General features: G+C 39.6%; 1 protein-coding gene across 2 annotated transcripts in view; it reads right to left on the bottom strand.

Moving 5' to 3' along the window:
- Positions 1-17,976, bottom strand: part of ADGRA1 (adhesion G protein-coupled receptor A1) — a 1,550,322-nt gene that overhangs the window by 1,058,573 nt on the left and 473,773 nt on the right. The gene's annotated exons all lie outside the window — the stretch shown is intronic.

Below are 17,976 nucleotides of genomic sequence, written 5' to 3'. Positions count from 1 at the left end.
GTCAGCAAAGTCAAAACATGTCTCCAGCTAGCTTTATAGTCAGCTGTTATAATTGTGGTGGAAATCATGAACTCAAGAGAAAAATGCTTAGCTTTTGGTCAGCAGTGTCATTCTTGCAATAAGTGAAATAATTTCAAAAGGTTTTGTAAAGCAAATAAGGCACATTCTTTTATTAAAAGAGGGCATACAAAGAGGCGAGTTGATTAATTAGAATGCTGTGACCATACTTTTTATGTTGAAGGTGTGTCTGCGGTTGGTGAAACAGTCAATGCCGTAGATTTTTGGGGAAAGAATGAGACCTTTTGTAGTGTTTGGATTAATGGGAGTCCCATAAAGCTCAGAGGAGATCTGGCTCAAGGTGCAATGTTATGCTCTCAGAAACATTTGCTAGAGTAAAAGCTACAGAACAACTTGATTTGACAAAGTGTGCAAAGCTTGTTGCTTATGGTGGTGAAGAGATTCAAACCAAAGGCTCAGTAGTGCTTTCATGTTACTCTGTTAGGAAAAGCTATGACTTGCAATTTTTCGTAGTCAAAACACACGTGCAGTCATTATTAGGCCTCAGAGACAATTTGAAAATGGGAATGCTTTCACTTAATAATAAAGTAACCATGAAGCCTGCATGATAACAGCTCAAATTCTGCCCAAAATATTTCTCTAAATATGCTGATATTTTTGCACACAAACTAGGAAAACTACCAGCTGTGTACTCCATGAAGTTAGACCCAGAGGTCTTATGCATGTGGTATGTGCAATCAATGTAAGTACATTGCAAATAAAGAAAAAATCACCATCCCCTCTAGAGGTATCACATTAACATCTAAAGAACATTTCTCCTGTTATTCAACTAAAGTAGTGTATGTGGGGGTTTGCCAGACTTGTTTGTCATTTTATATTGGCAAAACTGAACGGGAACTTAGACGTAGGATATATGAGCACATGAATGACATCAAAACTAAAAAGGAGACTAGTGCGTTTGTTAAGCACTCAGAACAATGTGCAAATGTATCCATTCGTTTTTTTGTTGTGGACAGGGTGGTTCAGGATAAGAGGGGTGGTGACTGGAAGAACGCTTTAAATATTAAAGAATTAATTTGGCAGTTGAGGTTGAACGCTACAAGAAGTCCTGGTTTAAATGATGGAATCACTTTGGCTTGCATTTTGAAATATAGATACAACAAATTATAAGTCATGAATTAATTAAAATTTTTATATACTTCTATACACAAACACTTCCACATTTCAGGTATTTTTCGCATGTTTTGTACCATGGTATGCAAGTATGTATGTTGAGATTTTAACTTACAACATTTATTTGTAACAGAAATTCATTGTAAATGAATTCAATGTTGGATTTATTCATTATTTTATATATGTTTATGTACGCATACACATACAATGTTATTACAGTTTGTTTTTATATTTATCTGTTTTAACAATTTACACAGGACAAACATCAAAATTATGTAATTATTTTTAATTAATGCAATATTAATTATGTTATATAAAACAGTATGAAGCAAGACTAAAGTAGTTAACTAATGAGTGTTATGCACAATTGCAAACACAATCATTTTTTGTTAAAAATGTAGTGTTTATATGAAACAAATGCTTCATTCTGTAAATACCAAAAAGGAAATAATATTATTAGCTTTGTTTTTGGTTGGATTTTTATTTCATTTATATTTTTTTCTACTATGACAAACAAGTTCGTTTTTAAATGTATATATCTTTAAATTAAGAAATGATGGTTGATTGATTTAATTAACTAATTATATAATTAATTAACTTATTAACCCAGCATATATATACAATGGCTGAGGTATACATGAATTACACTTGAAAAAGCCCGTTATAAACGGGTGAAAGCGCTTGTGTTGGAGTTCGTTTTGTGGAATAAAGATTTTCCTCTTACTACTTTGTTCATCATTTTGTCGTGACAACCTTTAAAATTGCTGCTACAACCTTAGAGAAGTGGAATATAAGACTTTATTTATCGTACTTATTGAAGTTTTGTTACATTATTCCAGGGTGAGCATTTTTGGTCAGCACGCCTTTTGCTGTTCTTTCGTTGTGGTTTGCTGCATTTCCTGAGTAACCATGAAGCCTGCATGATAACAGCTCAAATTCTGCCCAAAATATTTCTCTAAATATGCTGATATTTTTGCACACAAACTAGGAAAACTACCAGCTGTGTACTCCATGAAGTTAGACCCAGACGTCAGAGCAGTTCTCAGACCAGCAGGGAAGGTTCTAGTAGTTATAAAGAGCAGAGTTAAAGCCGAGCTAGACAAAATGGCGTAGCTAGGAGTAATTTGTCCAGTAGAAGAACCTACTGAATGGGTATCCTCCAAAGTGGTAGCTCATAAGAAAAGCTCAGATGATAGCAGAATTTGTATTGATCCAAGAGATCTGAACAAAGCATTAAAAAGACCTCACTATCCAATGTGCACAGCCGAAGAGGTTACTGCCCTCATGCCAAATTCCACTGTTTTTCTGTCCTAGATGCAAAAAGCTAATTTTAGCAAATTTTACTTGACTGGAAATCTTCAATGTTAACCACATTTGGTACGCCATTTGGAAGATATAGATTTCTGAGAATGCAATTTGGAATAAATTCTGCCAGTGAAGTCTTTCAGTGTGTGATGGAGCAAATTTTTTCTGGCTATCCCTGTGCTATAGCAGATGATATACTAGAAGGAGGCAGTGCTGAAGTCAAACATGATTGAAACCTCAGGAAGTTCTGGAAAGAACACAGGAAGTGAATCTTAACCTGAATCCTCAGAAGTACAAACTCAGTATATGAGAAGCTACTTGCGTTGGTCACTTGTTTACCAGTTCAGGCTCACAACCAGATTCTTCAAAGCATACAGCAATTATAGATCTTCCAGCTCTGAACAATGTTCAATCCCTATAAATTTTTCTTCACATGGTCAGTTATGTAGGAAAGTTCATTACAGATTTAGGTCATCTTTCAGCACTGCTAAGAGACCTGACATGCAAAGATGTAATTTGGTCAAGGTCAGAACAGCACCAAAGGGTACTTGATGTCCTGAAGCAGAACATTGCGAACCCACCAACTCTCATCACTACTATGATGTTCACAAACCATTTACTCTTTTCTGTGATGCTTCTAAATTTGGTCTAGATGTAGTCATTCTTCAGAAGGGTAGACCAGTAGCCTATACATCGACAACTCTTACCAGACTGAAATGCACTATGCCTAGATTGAGAAAGAGCTATTGGCAATTGTGTTTGCATGCTCGAAGTTTCATGACTATATTTATGGTTGACATATCCAGAATGAAACTGACCACCAACCTCTTGTTACTATTTTGAGAAAGTCTATGCATACAGCTCCTGCCAGGCTGCAATGCAGGATACTCAAATTGCAAAACTACAATTTCAGTCTTGTTTACACAGAAGGCAAACTTCTTCATCTTGCAGATAATTTATCCAGATCACCCAGAAAAACCACAGAACAGCATAACAATGAGCAACTTTATTTTGAGGTCATGGAAGTTTGACATTTTTCTTCCACACATCTTGAGCTCAGAACTCACACAGCTTCAGATCCAATTCTCCAGAAGCTAAACCTCTTTATCAGTGGAGGATGGCCTTCAAAGCAATCTTTTTCACCAGTAGAAGTGCAACCATATTTTCTTAGCTCAGACAATGGTATCATCATGAAAGGTCCTAAAGTGATGGTTGCAAAGTCCTTGCAACAACAGTATATTCAAGAACTTGCATCACGGCCACCCAGGAAGTCATTTTACCAAAAGAAGGGAAAGAGGTCTAGTATTGTGACCTTCTATGTCAAGAGATATTGAGAAAGTACTTTCATCTTGTTCAGTATGTAATAGTACAAAGCCGCATCAACAAAAAGAACCACTTCAGTTAAGCCAGATTCCTGAACTACCTTGGTCAACAGTAACTACAGATATCTTTGAGTGGAATGGTGAACATTATTTGGTGTTAGTAGACTCTTACTCACATTAGTTCGAGATTGCCCTACTTCCCAACCTAACTTTCAGTACTGTCATTACTAAGTTGAAGTGACATTTTTCTGTCCATGGTTGTCTGCACAGTTATTTCTGACAATGGTGCACAGTTTACAAGTCAACAGTTCAAGAAATTTGCAGAAGAGTGGGACTTTGTTCATATTACAAGTAGTCCTGAATACCCTCTGTCAAATGGCTTGGCTGAATGTGCAGTTCAAAGTGCAAAAAGCTGTTAGAGAAATCCAGACATGACAATACCAATGCTTTTTTTCTGAACTTGTTAAATCTCAAACATTCCTCATGATAAATATCTTGGTTCACCTGCCCAGAGACTTATATCAAGACAAACCAGAACCATATTACCAATCAGCAGTAATTTATTGGTTCCAAGTGCTAAGAACAACAAAGCAGTAAAAGCCCAACTATTAAAGTGTTTGTCCCAGAAGTCTTAGTGTGATAAAACCAGCAAACCACTCCATTCTTTACAAAAATGGGAGATAAGTGAGGATGCAGACATCAAAAGGTTTTGATTGCATTAGATATGTGAAAAATTTGGCTCAAGAGACGAGATTGTATATTGTGGAATTCAAGGAATGGAATTCAGATGAAATCAGAAGAATTTCTTACTAGTGTCCGAACCAGTGTTACAGCATCTTGCCTGTGACAAAGACTCTAGTTCTCTGAGTAACTTTTCTAATGTTCCTGTCCCAGAGAACATTCTGTCAGCAAACCCCGTTCCTGAAAAAATCTCTGAAACTCCTCAAGCAAAACATTCCCAATTGACTGTCCCTGTTGCTAAACCCAACCCTAATTATTATGTTATGAGATCAGGTCACATCTCCAAACCTACTTCTAAATACACAGCAACCTGGGCATGACTTATTTTTCTTTATTAGTGTCTGTATAACTGCATGCCTATTAAAATGTCATTGCTCAGTAATGAGGGAGAATATAGATCAGTGTGTGTTGTATACCTTGAACAAGTTTTCCATTGAGTCAGCACATGCATATAAAGTACTGAGCGCATGTACAAGCAAGAGTGCCATTTTGAGTGTGCAGACAGAGTGTGAGCATGCAAGTATGTAGTCAGTCAGTTAGAGAGTTTAAGTTTAATGTTCCTGCTATCCATCCTGTTGTGTTTGTATGCAATAAACTACTCAAACACCCAAGCCTCAACGTTAATGTACATAAGAAGAGTGACACTGATGAGCAGCTGGTCTGCACTTCTTGGCTAAGTGACTGAATAGAAGAAGTGATATCATAATACATAATACTGACGCCAAGCTCTATGCTTGGCTCACTCTGTCATTATTTTAACAAGGTGTTGTATCCTGGCTTTAATTTTGTGGAAGGTGAGCCTTCTTGGTGATATTTGCAGTCACGGGTCCAGAGGAGGTGACAAGGTGGAACTAGTGTGCTGTCTAGTCTTGTAGCATGCAGCATGCATTTTCTTGTCTCGGTTAACTCTGTTTATGTCTGGTCTGTTGCTCTATGCCAAGACTAACTGTGTAACTGAGCTTTCTTTTCACAATGCAGTTTGTTTCTTTTTCTGCACTGTGGGAGAAAAAGTTAAAAGAAAAAATAAGCTTCTTACTGTATTCAGTTTTCCAACTGTCTTCAACTGCCTTTTGTTGGCCAGTTACTTTTTACTGCTGCTGTTTCAGCTATTTGTGGCTGGTTTGCAGGGACATTAAAGAGAAAAAGCACAAGTCTGTGTGTACTGTTGATCTGTTTAATACATCTTCTATTTTGGATTTCTAGCTACAATTTATGGAGACTGTGTTAACATTCATTTTGGTCAAAGAGTTGGATTGTGTCTTTTAGTTGCTGGGGATTAACTTCTTGCTTTTGGCAGGAGTGTTTGTGGTTTGTGCATGACCCTTTTTGCATGAATTTGATATCAAAGAGGAGCCAGCGATTTGGTTCACTGCTGCTTCTTTCTATCAGTTTGGACCAAGATGAGGTGCAGTTTCTGGAAAATATCTTCTCTTCAGTTTGGATCATGTAACAGTTTTTTTGGAAGTCATCTAGTTTATGCTAAGTACTTTTTGATTCCTATTTGACCTTTTGCTTTTGGGATCCGTAATATCCAATCTTGTTTTAATTGCAAAATTAGAGTTGTTAACCTATGATTTAGTAATGGCTCTTAAGCTGATTTCATTTTTCATGGTTTTAATACTGAAATGTTGTCATAGTGGACTCTGTTGTACTTGTTTTGGACTATGGTTTTAGATATTTGAATTTAACTTAAGAAATTGTCTACTAAATTAACATTGTGGTTAAAACTCTGGTATTTCTTCTCTTTAATTAATTTTCCATGTAGAGTTTTATGTTGTAGGATTATGATTATTTATTCTTTTTAATTTTTGGAATTTTAATATTGACGTTCCTAATTCAATATTTTGGTATTTTTACCTGAATATATTAATTTATTTTATCATAATGAATGCGCATTATATGCCAATGCTATTCTTACTCTAGGCCATCACTACTTGTCCTGCATCCATTTTCTATACCTTGTCTGTCACAACTGGTGTTTCAACTCTGTAGACATTTGAGTAACCTAAAGGAATATTGCAAGAGCCATAGTAGGCCCAGGCATGTCTCCCATAGGAAACATAAACTTCCATCTAAAAAGCAAACAGTTGATCTAACAATGATCAACACTTAAATATCAACAAACACTGATCCATAAAGAATTACAAAAACAAACCCACACAATGTTTGCTGCAGGGTGCAAGCTCCCTCTACCCTCCATATGGGGGCTGTGCCCCTACACCCCCTGCTAATTATAATACCAACCCCAGAATTGCACTACAGTGTGGAAAAGGCATATTTTCCAATCCCCACCACATTGTAATCTCATACTGAAAAAGCCAATACACTTCATTCAGCTGATTTTTGATTATTTTGTTGTACAGATTCTGTCACTTATCAAAGAACAGACTCAGTGACATAAGTTTACATTCTCCTCCCATGCATGTTCGTATTGGGGTTCTTGGCACTCCTTTCGTTTCCCTGGAGTCTTCCATCAATGTCAGGGAACTGGAGCTTCCAGGGAACCCTGTTCGCATGCTGCACTCAAATGCAATCTTCTTCTTTTGGCTGCTCCTGTTAGGGGTCGCCACAGCAGATCATCTGTTTCCATTTCTTCCTGTCCTCTGCATCTTGCTCTGTCACACTAACCACCTGCATGTCCTCTCTCACCACATCCATAAACCTTATCTTAGGCCTTCCTCTTTTCCTGTTACCTGGCAGCTTCATCCTTAGCATGTTTTTCCCAATATACTCTGCATCCCTCCTCAGCACATGTCCAAACCAATGTCATCTCACCTCTCTGACTTTCTCTCCAAACCTTCCATCCTGGGCAGACCCTCTAAGATACGTATTCCTAATCCTGTCCACCCTCATCATACCCAGTGCAAATCTTAACATCTTTAACTCTGCCACGTCCAGCTCTGACTCCTGCCTTTTTGTCAATGCCACTGTCTCCAACCCATATAACATAGCTGGTCTCACTACCCTCTTGTAGACCTTCCCTTTCACTCTTACTGGTCTGTCACAAATCATTCCTGACACTCTTTTCCACCCATTCCACCCTGCCTGTACTCTCTTCTTCACCTCTCTTCCACACTCACCATTACTCTGAACTGTTGGTCCCAAGTATTTAAACTCATCCACCTTCACCACCTCTACTCCCTGCATCCTCACCAGTCCTCTATCCTCCCTCTCATTCACACACATATATTCTGTCTTAGTCCTGCTGACCTTCATTCCTCTTCTCTCTAGAGCTCATCTCCACCTCTCCAGGGTCTCCTCCACCTGTTCCCTACTCTCACTACAGATCACAATGTCATCTGCAAACATCATAGTCCATGGGGAATCCTTTCTGATCTTGTCTGTCAACCTGTCCTTCACCATTTCAAATAAGAAAGGGCTCAGAGCTGATCCTTGATGTAATTCCACCTCCACCTTAAACACATCCGTCACTCCCACTGCAGACCTCACCACTGTCACACTACCCTTGTACATATCCTGTACCACTCTTACATACTTCTCTGACACTCCCGACTTCCTCATACAATACCACCCTGTCAGATGCTTTCTCTAAGTCCACAAAGACACAATGCAACTCCTTCTGACCTTCTCTGTACTTCTCCATCAACACTCTCAGAGCAAACATCACATCTGTAGTGCTCTTTCCCAGCATGAAACCATACTGCTGATCACTAATCATCACCTCCCTTCTTAACCTAGCTTCCACTACTCTTTCCCATAATTTCATGCTGTGACTGATCAATTTAATCCCTCTGTATAGCTCTGCACATCACCCTTATTCTTAAAAATTGGTACCAAAACACTTTTTCCATTCCTCAGGCATCCTCTCACTTTCCAAGATTTCATTAAACAATCTGGTTAAAAACTCCACTGCCATTTCACCTAAACACCTCCATGCTTCCATGGTTATGTCATCTGGAGGAACAGCCTTTCCATTCTTCATTCTCTTCATAGCTATCCTTACTTCCTACTTGCTAATCCATTGTACTTCATGATTCACTATCCCTACATCATCCAACCTTCTCTCCCTCTCATTCTCTTCATTCATCAACCCCTCAAAGTACTCCTTTCCATCTCCTCAACACACTCTCCTCGCTTGTGAGTATGTTTCCCTCATTATCCTTTATCACCTTTACCTGCTGCACATCTTTCCTAGCTTGGTCCCTCTGTCTAGCCAATCGGTACAGGTCCTTTTCTCCCTCTGTGTGTCCAACCTTTCATACAACTCTTCATATGCCTTATCCTTAGCCTTCTCCACCTCTCTCTTTGTTGTGCACCTCATCTCCTTATACTCCTGTCTACTTTCTTCATCTCTCTGACAATCCCACTTTTTCTTCGCCAACCTCTTTCTCCATATACTCTCCTGTACTTCCTCATTCCACCATCAGGTCTCCTTGTCCTCCTTCCTCTTTCCAGATGTCACATCAAGCACCTTTCTAGCCATCTCCCTAACTAGCTCTGCTGTAGTTACCCAGCTATTCGGTAACTCTTCACTGCCACCCAGGCCTGTTTTAACTCTTCCCTGAATTCCAACTCACAATTACCCTTTTTCAATTTCACCCATTTGATCCTTGGTGCTGCCCTCACACTCCTCCTCCTCTTCTTGATCACCGGTGTCATCCTACAAACCACCATCCTATGCTGCCTAACTACACTTTCCCTGCCACCACTTTACAGTCTCCAATCTCCTTCAGACTGGCCCTTCTACATAAGATATAAGCCACCTGTGTGCATCTTCCTCCACTCTTGTATGTCACCCTATGCTCCTCCCTCTTGTTAAAATACATATTCACCACAGCCATGTCCATTCTTTTCGCAAAATCCACTACCATCTGACCTTCTGCATTCCTTTGCTTAACACCATACCTACCCATCACTTCCTCATCCCCTCTGTTCCCTTCACCAACATGCCCATTGAAATCTGCTCCAATCACCACTCTCTCACCCTTGAGTACAGTCATCACCACTTCATCCAACTTACTCCAAAATGTTTTTTTCCATCCATCGCACACCCAAACTGTGGAGCATATGCACTAACAACATTCATCATTACACCATCAATTTTCAGCTTCATAAACATCAGTCTGACACTCGTTTCACCTCCAAAACACTGTTAGCATACTGTTCTTTCAGGATAACCCCTAGGCCATTTTTCCTCCCATCCACACCATGATAAAACAATTTGAACATGCCTCCGATACACCTAGCCTTGCTCCCCTTCCATCTGGTCTCTTGCACACACAGTATACCAACCTTCATTCTGTCCATTATATCAGCTAGCTCTCTATCTATACCAGTTACACTGCCAACATTCAAAGTTCCGACCCTCACTATCGCAGTCCTAGCCGGGTCTACCTTATGCGCTCGAAACATGAAAAACCCAAACCCAAATAGCGCGACACATAAAGAGGGAACTGCGAATACGTCGAACGTACTAAAGCGCAAAATTTAAAACCTCGAACCGTCAAAGTCGGCCAACCCACCACCCACAACACACTACCTACCCAAACACAATAAAAAAAACACATGCATGTACCAACCAAAACCCTACTTCTAACCCTAAATTAAATCTCCAAAATCCTACTGCTAACCCTACACTAAACCCCACATACACAACTATTTATACACTATCCTTAACCCTTCCCTAAGCCTAAGGTCCGTAACCACCGCACACTTCCCCTACAGAGCTATACCCAAACAAACTAAATATTCCACACACATACAATTAACAAAACCCTACACTAAACCTTACATACATTACCTACACAAAACCTTACATACACTACCTACCTATGCACTTATCTTAACCCCTCCCTAACCCTAAGGTCCGTAACTATCGCACACTTACCTTATGGAGCTATAACGCAGATGGGCCAACTATGCAACTTTGATATTTCCACTTTTGCGGTTTCGTTCGTTCGACGTATTCGCGGTTCGCTCTTTACATGACACGCTATTTGGATTCGGGCTTTTCAGCTTTCGAGCGCATGAAGTAGACCCGTTCTAGCATTTACCTGCCTTCAGGCATGCCTTCCCCCTCTTCTCCTCCTTCGGCCAACAGTACCCACTTTCCGCCAGCACCGTGTTGGCCAAAAGAACTGGTGGCGGTCGTTGTTAACCTGGGCCTTGACCGATCCAGTATGTATATCTGTACTGTTGTCCGCATGTACTCAAATGCAATATCTATACTAAATCTCAGATATTTAATTTTGTTGTCCTTGCATTTATTACTGAAGCCTGGCTGGATGATAATGTTAGCCCTAATATAATAATAATAATAATTATTATAATTAGCTATTCTGCCTGGTATGTTACTGCTGCAGTATCCTAAGGGGAGTAACGCTGGCGGGGAGGTTTATGCCGGCATTGAGCTATGGCTGGCTCATTTACCACTAGACACACCTTTAAATCATGTCTTCATTGCAGGAGCACAACACAGGTCTCTTCTCATTTACTGTCTATCTGGTTGTGTAAAATGATATTCATTCAACAGTTTGTGGACTTTCGCCACAATTCCATTGTTGGTCATGAGCATGTTAGTATTCAGTGAGTTTGTCGTTTGCATTGAGTATGAGTTCATGACTTTTCTCTAAGAATTTAATAGTATAATTTATTGTTTAGAGTTTGATCAGGTAATTATCTGCAACTTACAGACTGGGTCAATAATTGGAGTTAATATATCTGCTGGGTTTGAAGACATGAGATTTGATGGCAGACCAACTCTCATGATCTAACCATTTACTATTTTGGTCTCGAATTTCCATAACAAATCCCCACAGTTCATAAACTGGGTCAATCCATGGGATGTATAACTCCATAGCCTTTTTAATCAATGATCTCCTATTTCTACATGGGGGATTGTGATGAATAGCTAATTGTTTGGCAGGACAGTATAGTATGTCTCTAACCTCATTACTGGATTATTTGGATGAAAGTCAATTTGTCCAGTCTTGACTACAAGGTATGAACCATGTTTAAACATGATCCACACATTCCTCATAGGAAAAGGTGCAGGGTAGTGCATGGCAGACATAAGGTATGAACCATGTTTAAACATGATCCAGACATTCCTCATAGAAAAAGGTGGAGTTAGAACATGGTAGACATAAGGTATGAACCATGTTTAAACATGATCCAGACATTCCTCATAGAAAAAGGTGGAGTTAGAACATGGCAGACATAAGGTATGAACCATGTTTAAACATGATCCAGACATTCCTCATAGAAAAAGGTGGAGTTAGAACATGGCAGACATAAGGTATGAACCATGTTTAAACATGATCCAGACATTCCTCATAGAAAAAGGTGGAGTTAGAACATGGTAGACATAAGGTATGAACCATGTTTAAACATGATCTAGACATTCATCATAGGAAAAGGTGCAGGTAGTACATGGCAGACATAAGGTATGAACCGTGTTTAAACATGATCTAGACATTCCTCATAGGAAAATGTGCAGGTAGTACATGGGAGGCATAAGGTATGAACCATGTTTAAACATGATCCAGACATTCCTCATAGGAAAAGGTGCAGGTAGTGCATGGCAGACATAAGGTATGAACCATGTTTAAACATGATCCAGACATTCCTAATAGGAAAAGGTGCAGGGTAGTACATGGCAGACATAAGGTATGAACCATGTTTAAACATGATCCTGTCATTCCTCATAGGAAAAGGTGCAGGTAGTACATGGCAGGCATAAGGTATGAACCATGTTTAAACATGATCCAGACATTCATCATATGAAAAGGTGCAGGGTAGTACACGGCAGACATAAGGTATGAACCATGTTTAAACATGATCCAAACATTCCTCATAGGAAAAGGTGCAGGAGTATATGGCAGACATAAGGTATGAACCATGTTTAAACATGATCCAGACATTCCTCATAAGAAAAGGTGCAGGGAGTACATGGCAGGCATGAGGTATGAACCATGTTTAAACATGATCCAGACATTCCTCATAATAAAAGGTGCAGAAAGTACATAGCAGGCATATGTAGGAACCATGTTTAAACATGATCCAGACATTCCTCACAGGAAAAGATGCAGGATAGTACATGGCAGATATAAGATATGAACCATGTTTAAACATGATCCAGACATTCCTCACAGGAAACGGTGCAGGTAGTACATGGCAGACATAAGTTATAAACCATGTTTAAACATGATCCAGACATTCCTCATACGAAAAGGTGCAGGTAGTACATGGCGGCATAAGATATGAGCCATGTTTAAACATGATCCAGACATTTCTCCTAGGAAAAGGTGCAGGTAGTACATGGCAGACATAAGGCATGAAACATGTTTAAACATGATCTAGACATTCCTCATAGGAAAAGGTGCATGTAGTACATGGGAGGCATAAGGTATGAACCATGTTTAAACATGATCCAGACATTCCTCATAGGAAAAGGTGCAGGTAGTATATGACAGGCATAAGGTATGAACCATGTTTAAACATGATCCAGACACTCCTCATAGGAAAAGGTGCAGGTAGTACATGGCAGGCATAAGGTATGAACCATGTTTAAACATGATCCAGACATTCCTCATAGGAAAATGTGCAGGTAGTACATGGCAGGCATACGGTAAGAACCATGTTTAAACATGATCCATACATTCCTCATAGGAAAAGGTGGAGTTAAAACATGGTAGACATAAGGTATGAACCATGTTTAAACATGATCCAGACATTCCTCATAGAAAAAGGTGGAGTTAGAACATGGTAGACATAAGGTATGAACCATGTTTAAACATGATCCAGACATTCCTCATAGAAAAAGGTGGAGTTAGAACATGGCAGACATAAGGTATGAACCATGTTTAAACATGATCCAGACATTCCTCATAGAAAAAGGTGGAGTTAGAACATGGTAGACATAAGGTATGAACCATGTTTAAACATGATCTAGACATTCATCATAGGAAAAGGTGCAGGTAGTACATGGCAGACATAAGGTATGAACCGTGTTTAAACATGATCTAGACATTCCTCATAGGAAAATGTGCAGGTAGTACATGGGAGGCATAAGGTATGAACCATGTTTAAACATGATCCAGACATTCCTCATAGGAAAAGGTGCAGGTAGTGCATGGCAGACATAAGGTATGAACCATGTTTAAACATGATCCAGACATTCCTAATAGGAAAAGGTGCAGGGTAGTACATGGCAGACATAAGGTATGAACCATGTTTAAACATGATCCTGTCATTCCTCATAGGAAAAGGTGCAGGTAGTACATGGCAGGCATAAGGTATGAACCATGTTTAAACATGATCCAGACATTCATCATATGAAAAGGTGCAGGGTAGTACACGGCAGACATAAGGTATGAACCATGTTTAAACATGATCCAAACATTCCTCATAGGAAAAGGTGCAGGGAGTATATGGCAGACATAAGGTATGAACCATGTTTAAACATGATCCAGACATTCCTCATAAGAAAAGGTGCAGGGAGTACATGGCAGGCATGAGGTATGAACCATGTTTAAACATGATCCAGACATTCCTCATAATAAAAGGTGCAGAAAGTACATAGCAGGCATATGTAGGAACCATGTTTAAACATGATCCAGACATTCCTCACAGGAAAAGATGCAGGATAGTACATGGCAGATATAAGATATGAACCATGTTTAAACATGATCCAGACATTCCTCACAGGAAACGGTGCAGGTAGTACATGGCAGACATAAGTTATAAACCATGTTTAAACATGATCCAGACATTCCTCATACGAAAAGGTGCAGGTAGTACATGGCCGGCATAAGATATGAGCCATGTTTAAACATGATCCAGACATTTCTCCTAGGAAAAGGTGCAGGTAGTACATGGCAGACATAAGGCATGAAACATGTTTAAACATGATCTAGACATTCCTCATAGGAAAAGGTGCATGTAGTACATGGGAGGCATAAGGTATGAACCATGTTTAAACATGATCCAGACATTCCTCATAGGAAAAGGTGCAGGTAGTATATGACAGGCATAAGGTATGAACCATGTTTAAACATGATCCAGACACTCCTCATAGGAAAAGGTGCAGGTAGTACATGGCAGGCATAAGGTATGAACCATGTTTAAACATGATCCAGACATTCCTCATAGGAAAATGTGCAGGTAGTACATGGCAGGCATACGGTAAGAACCATGTTTAAACATGATCCATACATTCCTCATAGGAAAAGGTGCAGTGTAGTACATGGCAGACATAAGGTATTGAACATGTTTAAACATGATCCAGATATTCCTCATAGGAAAAGGTGCAGGGTAGTACATGGCAGACATAAGGTATGAACCATGTTTAAACATGACCCATACATTCCTCATAGGAAAAGGTGCAGGGTAGTACATGGCAGACATAAGGTATGAACCATGTTTAAACATGACCCATACATTCCTCATAGGAAAAGGTGCAGGGTAGTACATGGCAGACATAAGGTATGAACCATGTTTAAACATGATCCAGACATTCCTAATAGGAAAAGGTGCAGGGTAGTACATGGCAGACATAAGGTATGAACCATGTTTAAACATGACCCATACATTCCTCATAGGAAAAGGTGCAGGGTAGTACATGGCAGACATAAGGTATGAACCATGTTTAAACATGATCCAGACATTCCTCATAATAAAAGGTGCAGAAAGTACATGGCAGGCATATGTAGGAACCATGTTTAAACATGATCCAGACATTCCTCACAATAAAAGGTGCAGAACGTACATGGCAGGCATATGTAGGAACCATGTTTAAACATGATCCAGACATTCCTCATAATAAAAGGTGCAGAAAGTACATGGCAGGCATATGTAGGAACCATGTTTAAACATGATCCAGATATTCCTCATAGGAAAAGGTGCAGGGTAGTACATGGCAGACATAAGGTATGAACCATGTTTAAACATGACCCATACATTCCTCATAGGAAAAGGTGCAGGGTAGTACATGGCAGACATAAGGTATGAACCATGTTTAAACATGATCCAGACATTCCTAATAGGAAAAGGTGCAGGGTAGTACATGGCAGACATAAGGTATGAACCATGTTTAAACATGACCCATACATTCCTCATAGGAAAAGGTGCAGGGTAGTACATGGCAGACATAAGGTATGAACCATGTTTAAACATGATCCAGACATTCCTCATAGGAAAAGGTGCAGGGTAGTACATGGCAGACATAAGGTATGAACCATGTTTAAACATGATCCAGACATTCCTCATAATAAAAGGTGCAGAAAGTACATGGCAGGCATATGTAGGAACCATGTTTAAACATGATCCAGACATTCCTCACAATAAAAGGTGCAGAACGTACATGGCAGGCATATGTAGGAACCATGTTTAAACATGATCCAGACATTCCTCATAATAAAAGGTGCAGAAAGTACATGGCAGGCATATGTAGGAACCATGTTTAAACATGATCCAGATATTCCTCATAGGAAAAGATGCAGGGTAGTACATGGCAGACATAAGGTATGAACCATGTTTAAACATGACCCATACATTCCTCATAGGAAAAGGTGCAGGGTAGTACATGGCAGACATAAGGTATGAACCATGTTTAAACATGATCCAGACATTCCTAATAGGAAAAGGTGCAGGGTAGTACATGGCAGACATAAGGTATGAACCATGTTTAAACATGACCCATACATTCCTCATAGGAAAAGGTGCAGGGTAGTACATGGCAGACATAAGGTATGAACCATGTTTAAACATGATCCAGACATTCCTCATAATAAAAGGTGCAGGTAGTACATGGCAGGCATATGTAGGAACCATGTTTAAACATGATCCAGACATTCCTCACAGGAAAAGGTACAGGGTAATACATGGCAGACATAAGGTAAGAACTATGTTTAAACATGATCCAGACATTCCTCATCGGAAAAGGTGCAGGATAGTACATGGCAGACATAAGATATGAACCATGTTTAAACATGATCCAGACATTCCTCACAGGAAACGGTGCAGGTAGTACATGGCAGACATAAGTTATAAACCATGTTTAAACATGATCCAGACATTCCTCATACGAAAAGGTGCAGGTAGTACATGGCCGGCATAAGGTATGAGCCATGTTTAAACATGATCCAGACATTTCTCCTAGGAAAAGGTGCAGGTAGTACATGGCAGACATAAGGTATGAAACATGTTTAAACATGATCTAGACATTCCTCATAGGAAAAGGTGCATGTAGTACATGGGAGGCATAAGGTATGAACCATGTTTAAACATGATCGAGACATTCCTCATAGGAAAAGGTGCAGGTAGTATATGACAGGCATAAGGTATGAACCATGTTTAAACATGATCCAGACACTCCTCATAGGAAAAGGTGCAGGTAGTACATGGCAGGCATAAGGTATGAACCATGTTTAAACATGATCCATACATTCCTCATAGGAAAAGGTGCAGTGTAGTACATGGCAGACATAAGGTATTGAACATGTTTAAACATGATCCAGATATTCCTCATAGGAAAAGGTGCAGGGTAGTACATGGCAGACATAAGGTATTAACCATGTTTAAACATGACCCATACATTCCTCATAGGAAAAGGTGCAGGATAGTACATGGCAGACATAAGGTATGAACCATGTTTAAACATGATCTAGACATTCCTCATAGGAAAAGGTGCAGGTAGTACATGGCAGGCATGAGGTATGAACCATGTTTAAACATGATCCAGACATTCCTCACAGGAAAAGGTGCAGGTAGTGCATGGCAGACATAAGGTATGAACCATGTTTAAACATGATCCAGACATTCGTCATATGAAAAGGTGCAGGGTAGTACACGGCAGACATAAGGTATGAACCATGTTTAAACATGATCCAAAAATTCCTCATAGGAAAAGGTGCAGGGAGTACATGGCAGACATAAGGTATGAACCATGTTTAAACATGATCCAGACATTGCTCATAAGAAAAGGTGCAGGGAGTACATGGCAGGCATGAGGTATGAACCATGTTTAAACATGATCCAGACATTCCTCATAATAAAAGGTGCAGAAAGTACATGGCAGGCATATGTAGGAACCATGTTTAAACATGATCCAGACATTCCTCACAGGAAAAGGTACAGGGTAGTACATGGCAGACATAAGGTAAGAACTACGTTTAAACATGATCCAGACATTCCTCATCGGAAAAGGTGCAGGATAGTACATGGCAGACATAAGATATGAACCATGTTTAAACATGATCCAGACATTCCTCACAGGAAACGATGCAGGTAGTACATGGCAGACATAAGTTATAAACCATGTTTAAACATGATCCAGACATTCCTCATACGAAAAGGTACAGGTAGTACATGGCAGACATAAGATATGAACCATGTTTAAACATGATCCAGACATTCCTCACAGGAAATGGTGCAGGTAGTACATGGCAGACATAAG

The sequence above is a fragment of the Protopterus annectens genome, chromosome 14.part0, assembly GCF_019279795.1.
Source record: "Protopterus annectens isolate FY-2018-M chromosome 14.part0, PAN1.0, whole genome shotgun sequence".
Classification (NCBI taxonomy): Eukaryota; Metazoa; Chordata; order Ceratodontiformes; family Protopteridae; genus Protopterus; species Protopterus annectens.
The sequence above is the reverse complement of the archived record's forward strand: the minus strand, read 5'-3'. Positions and strand labels throughout refer to the sequence as shown.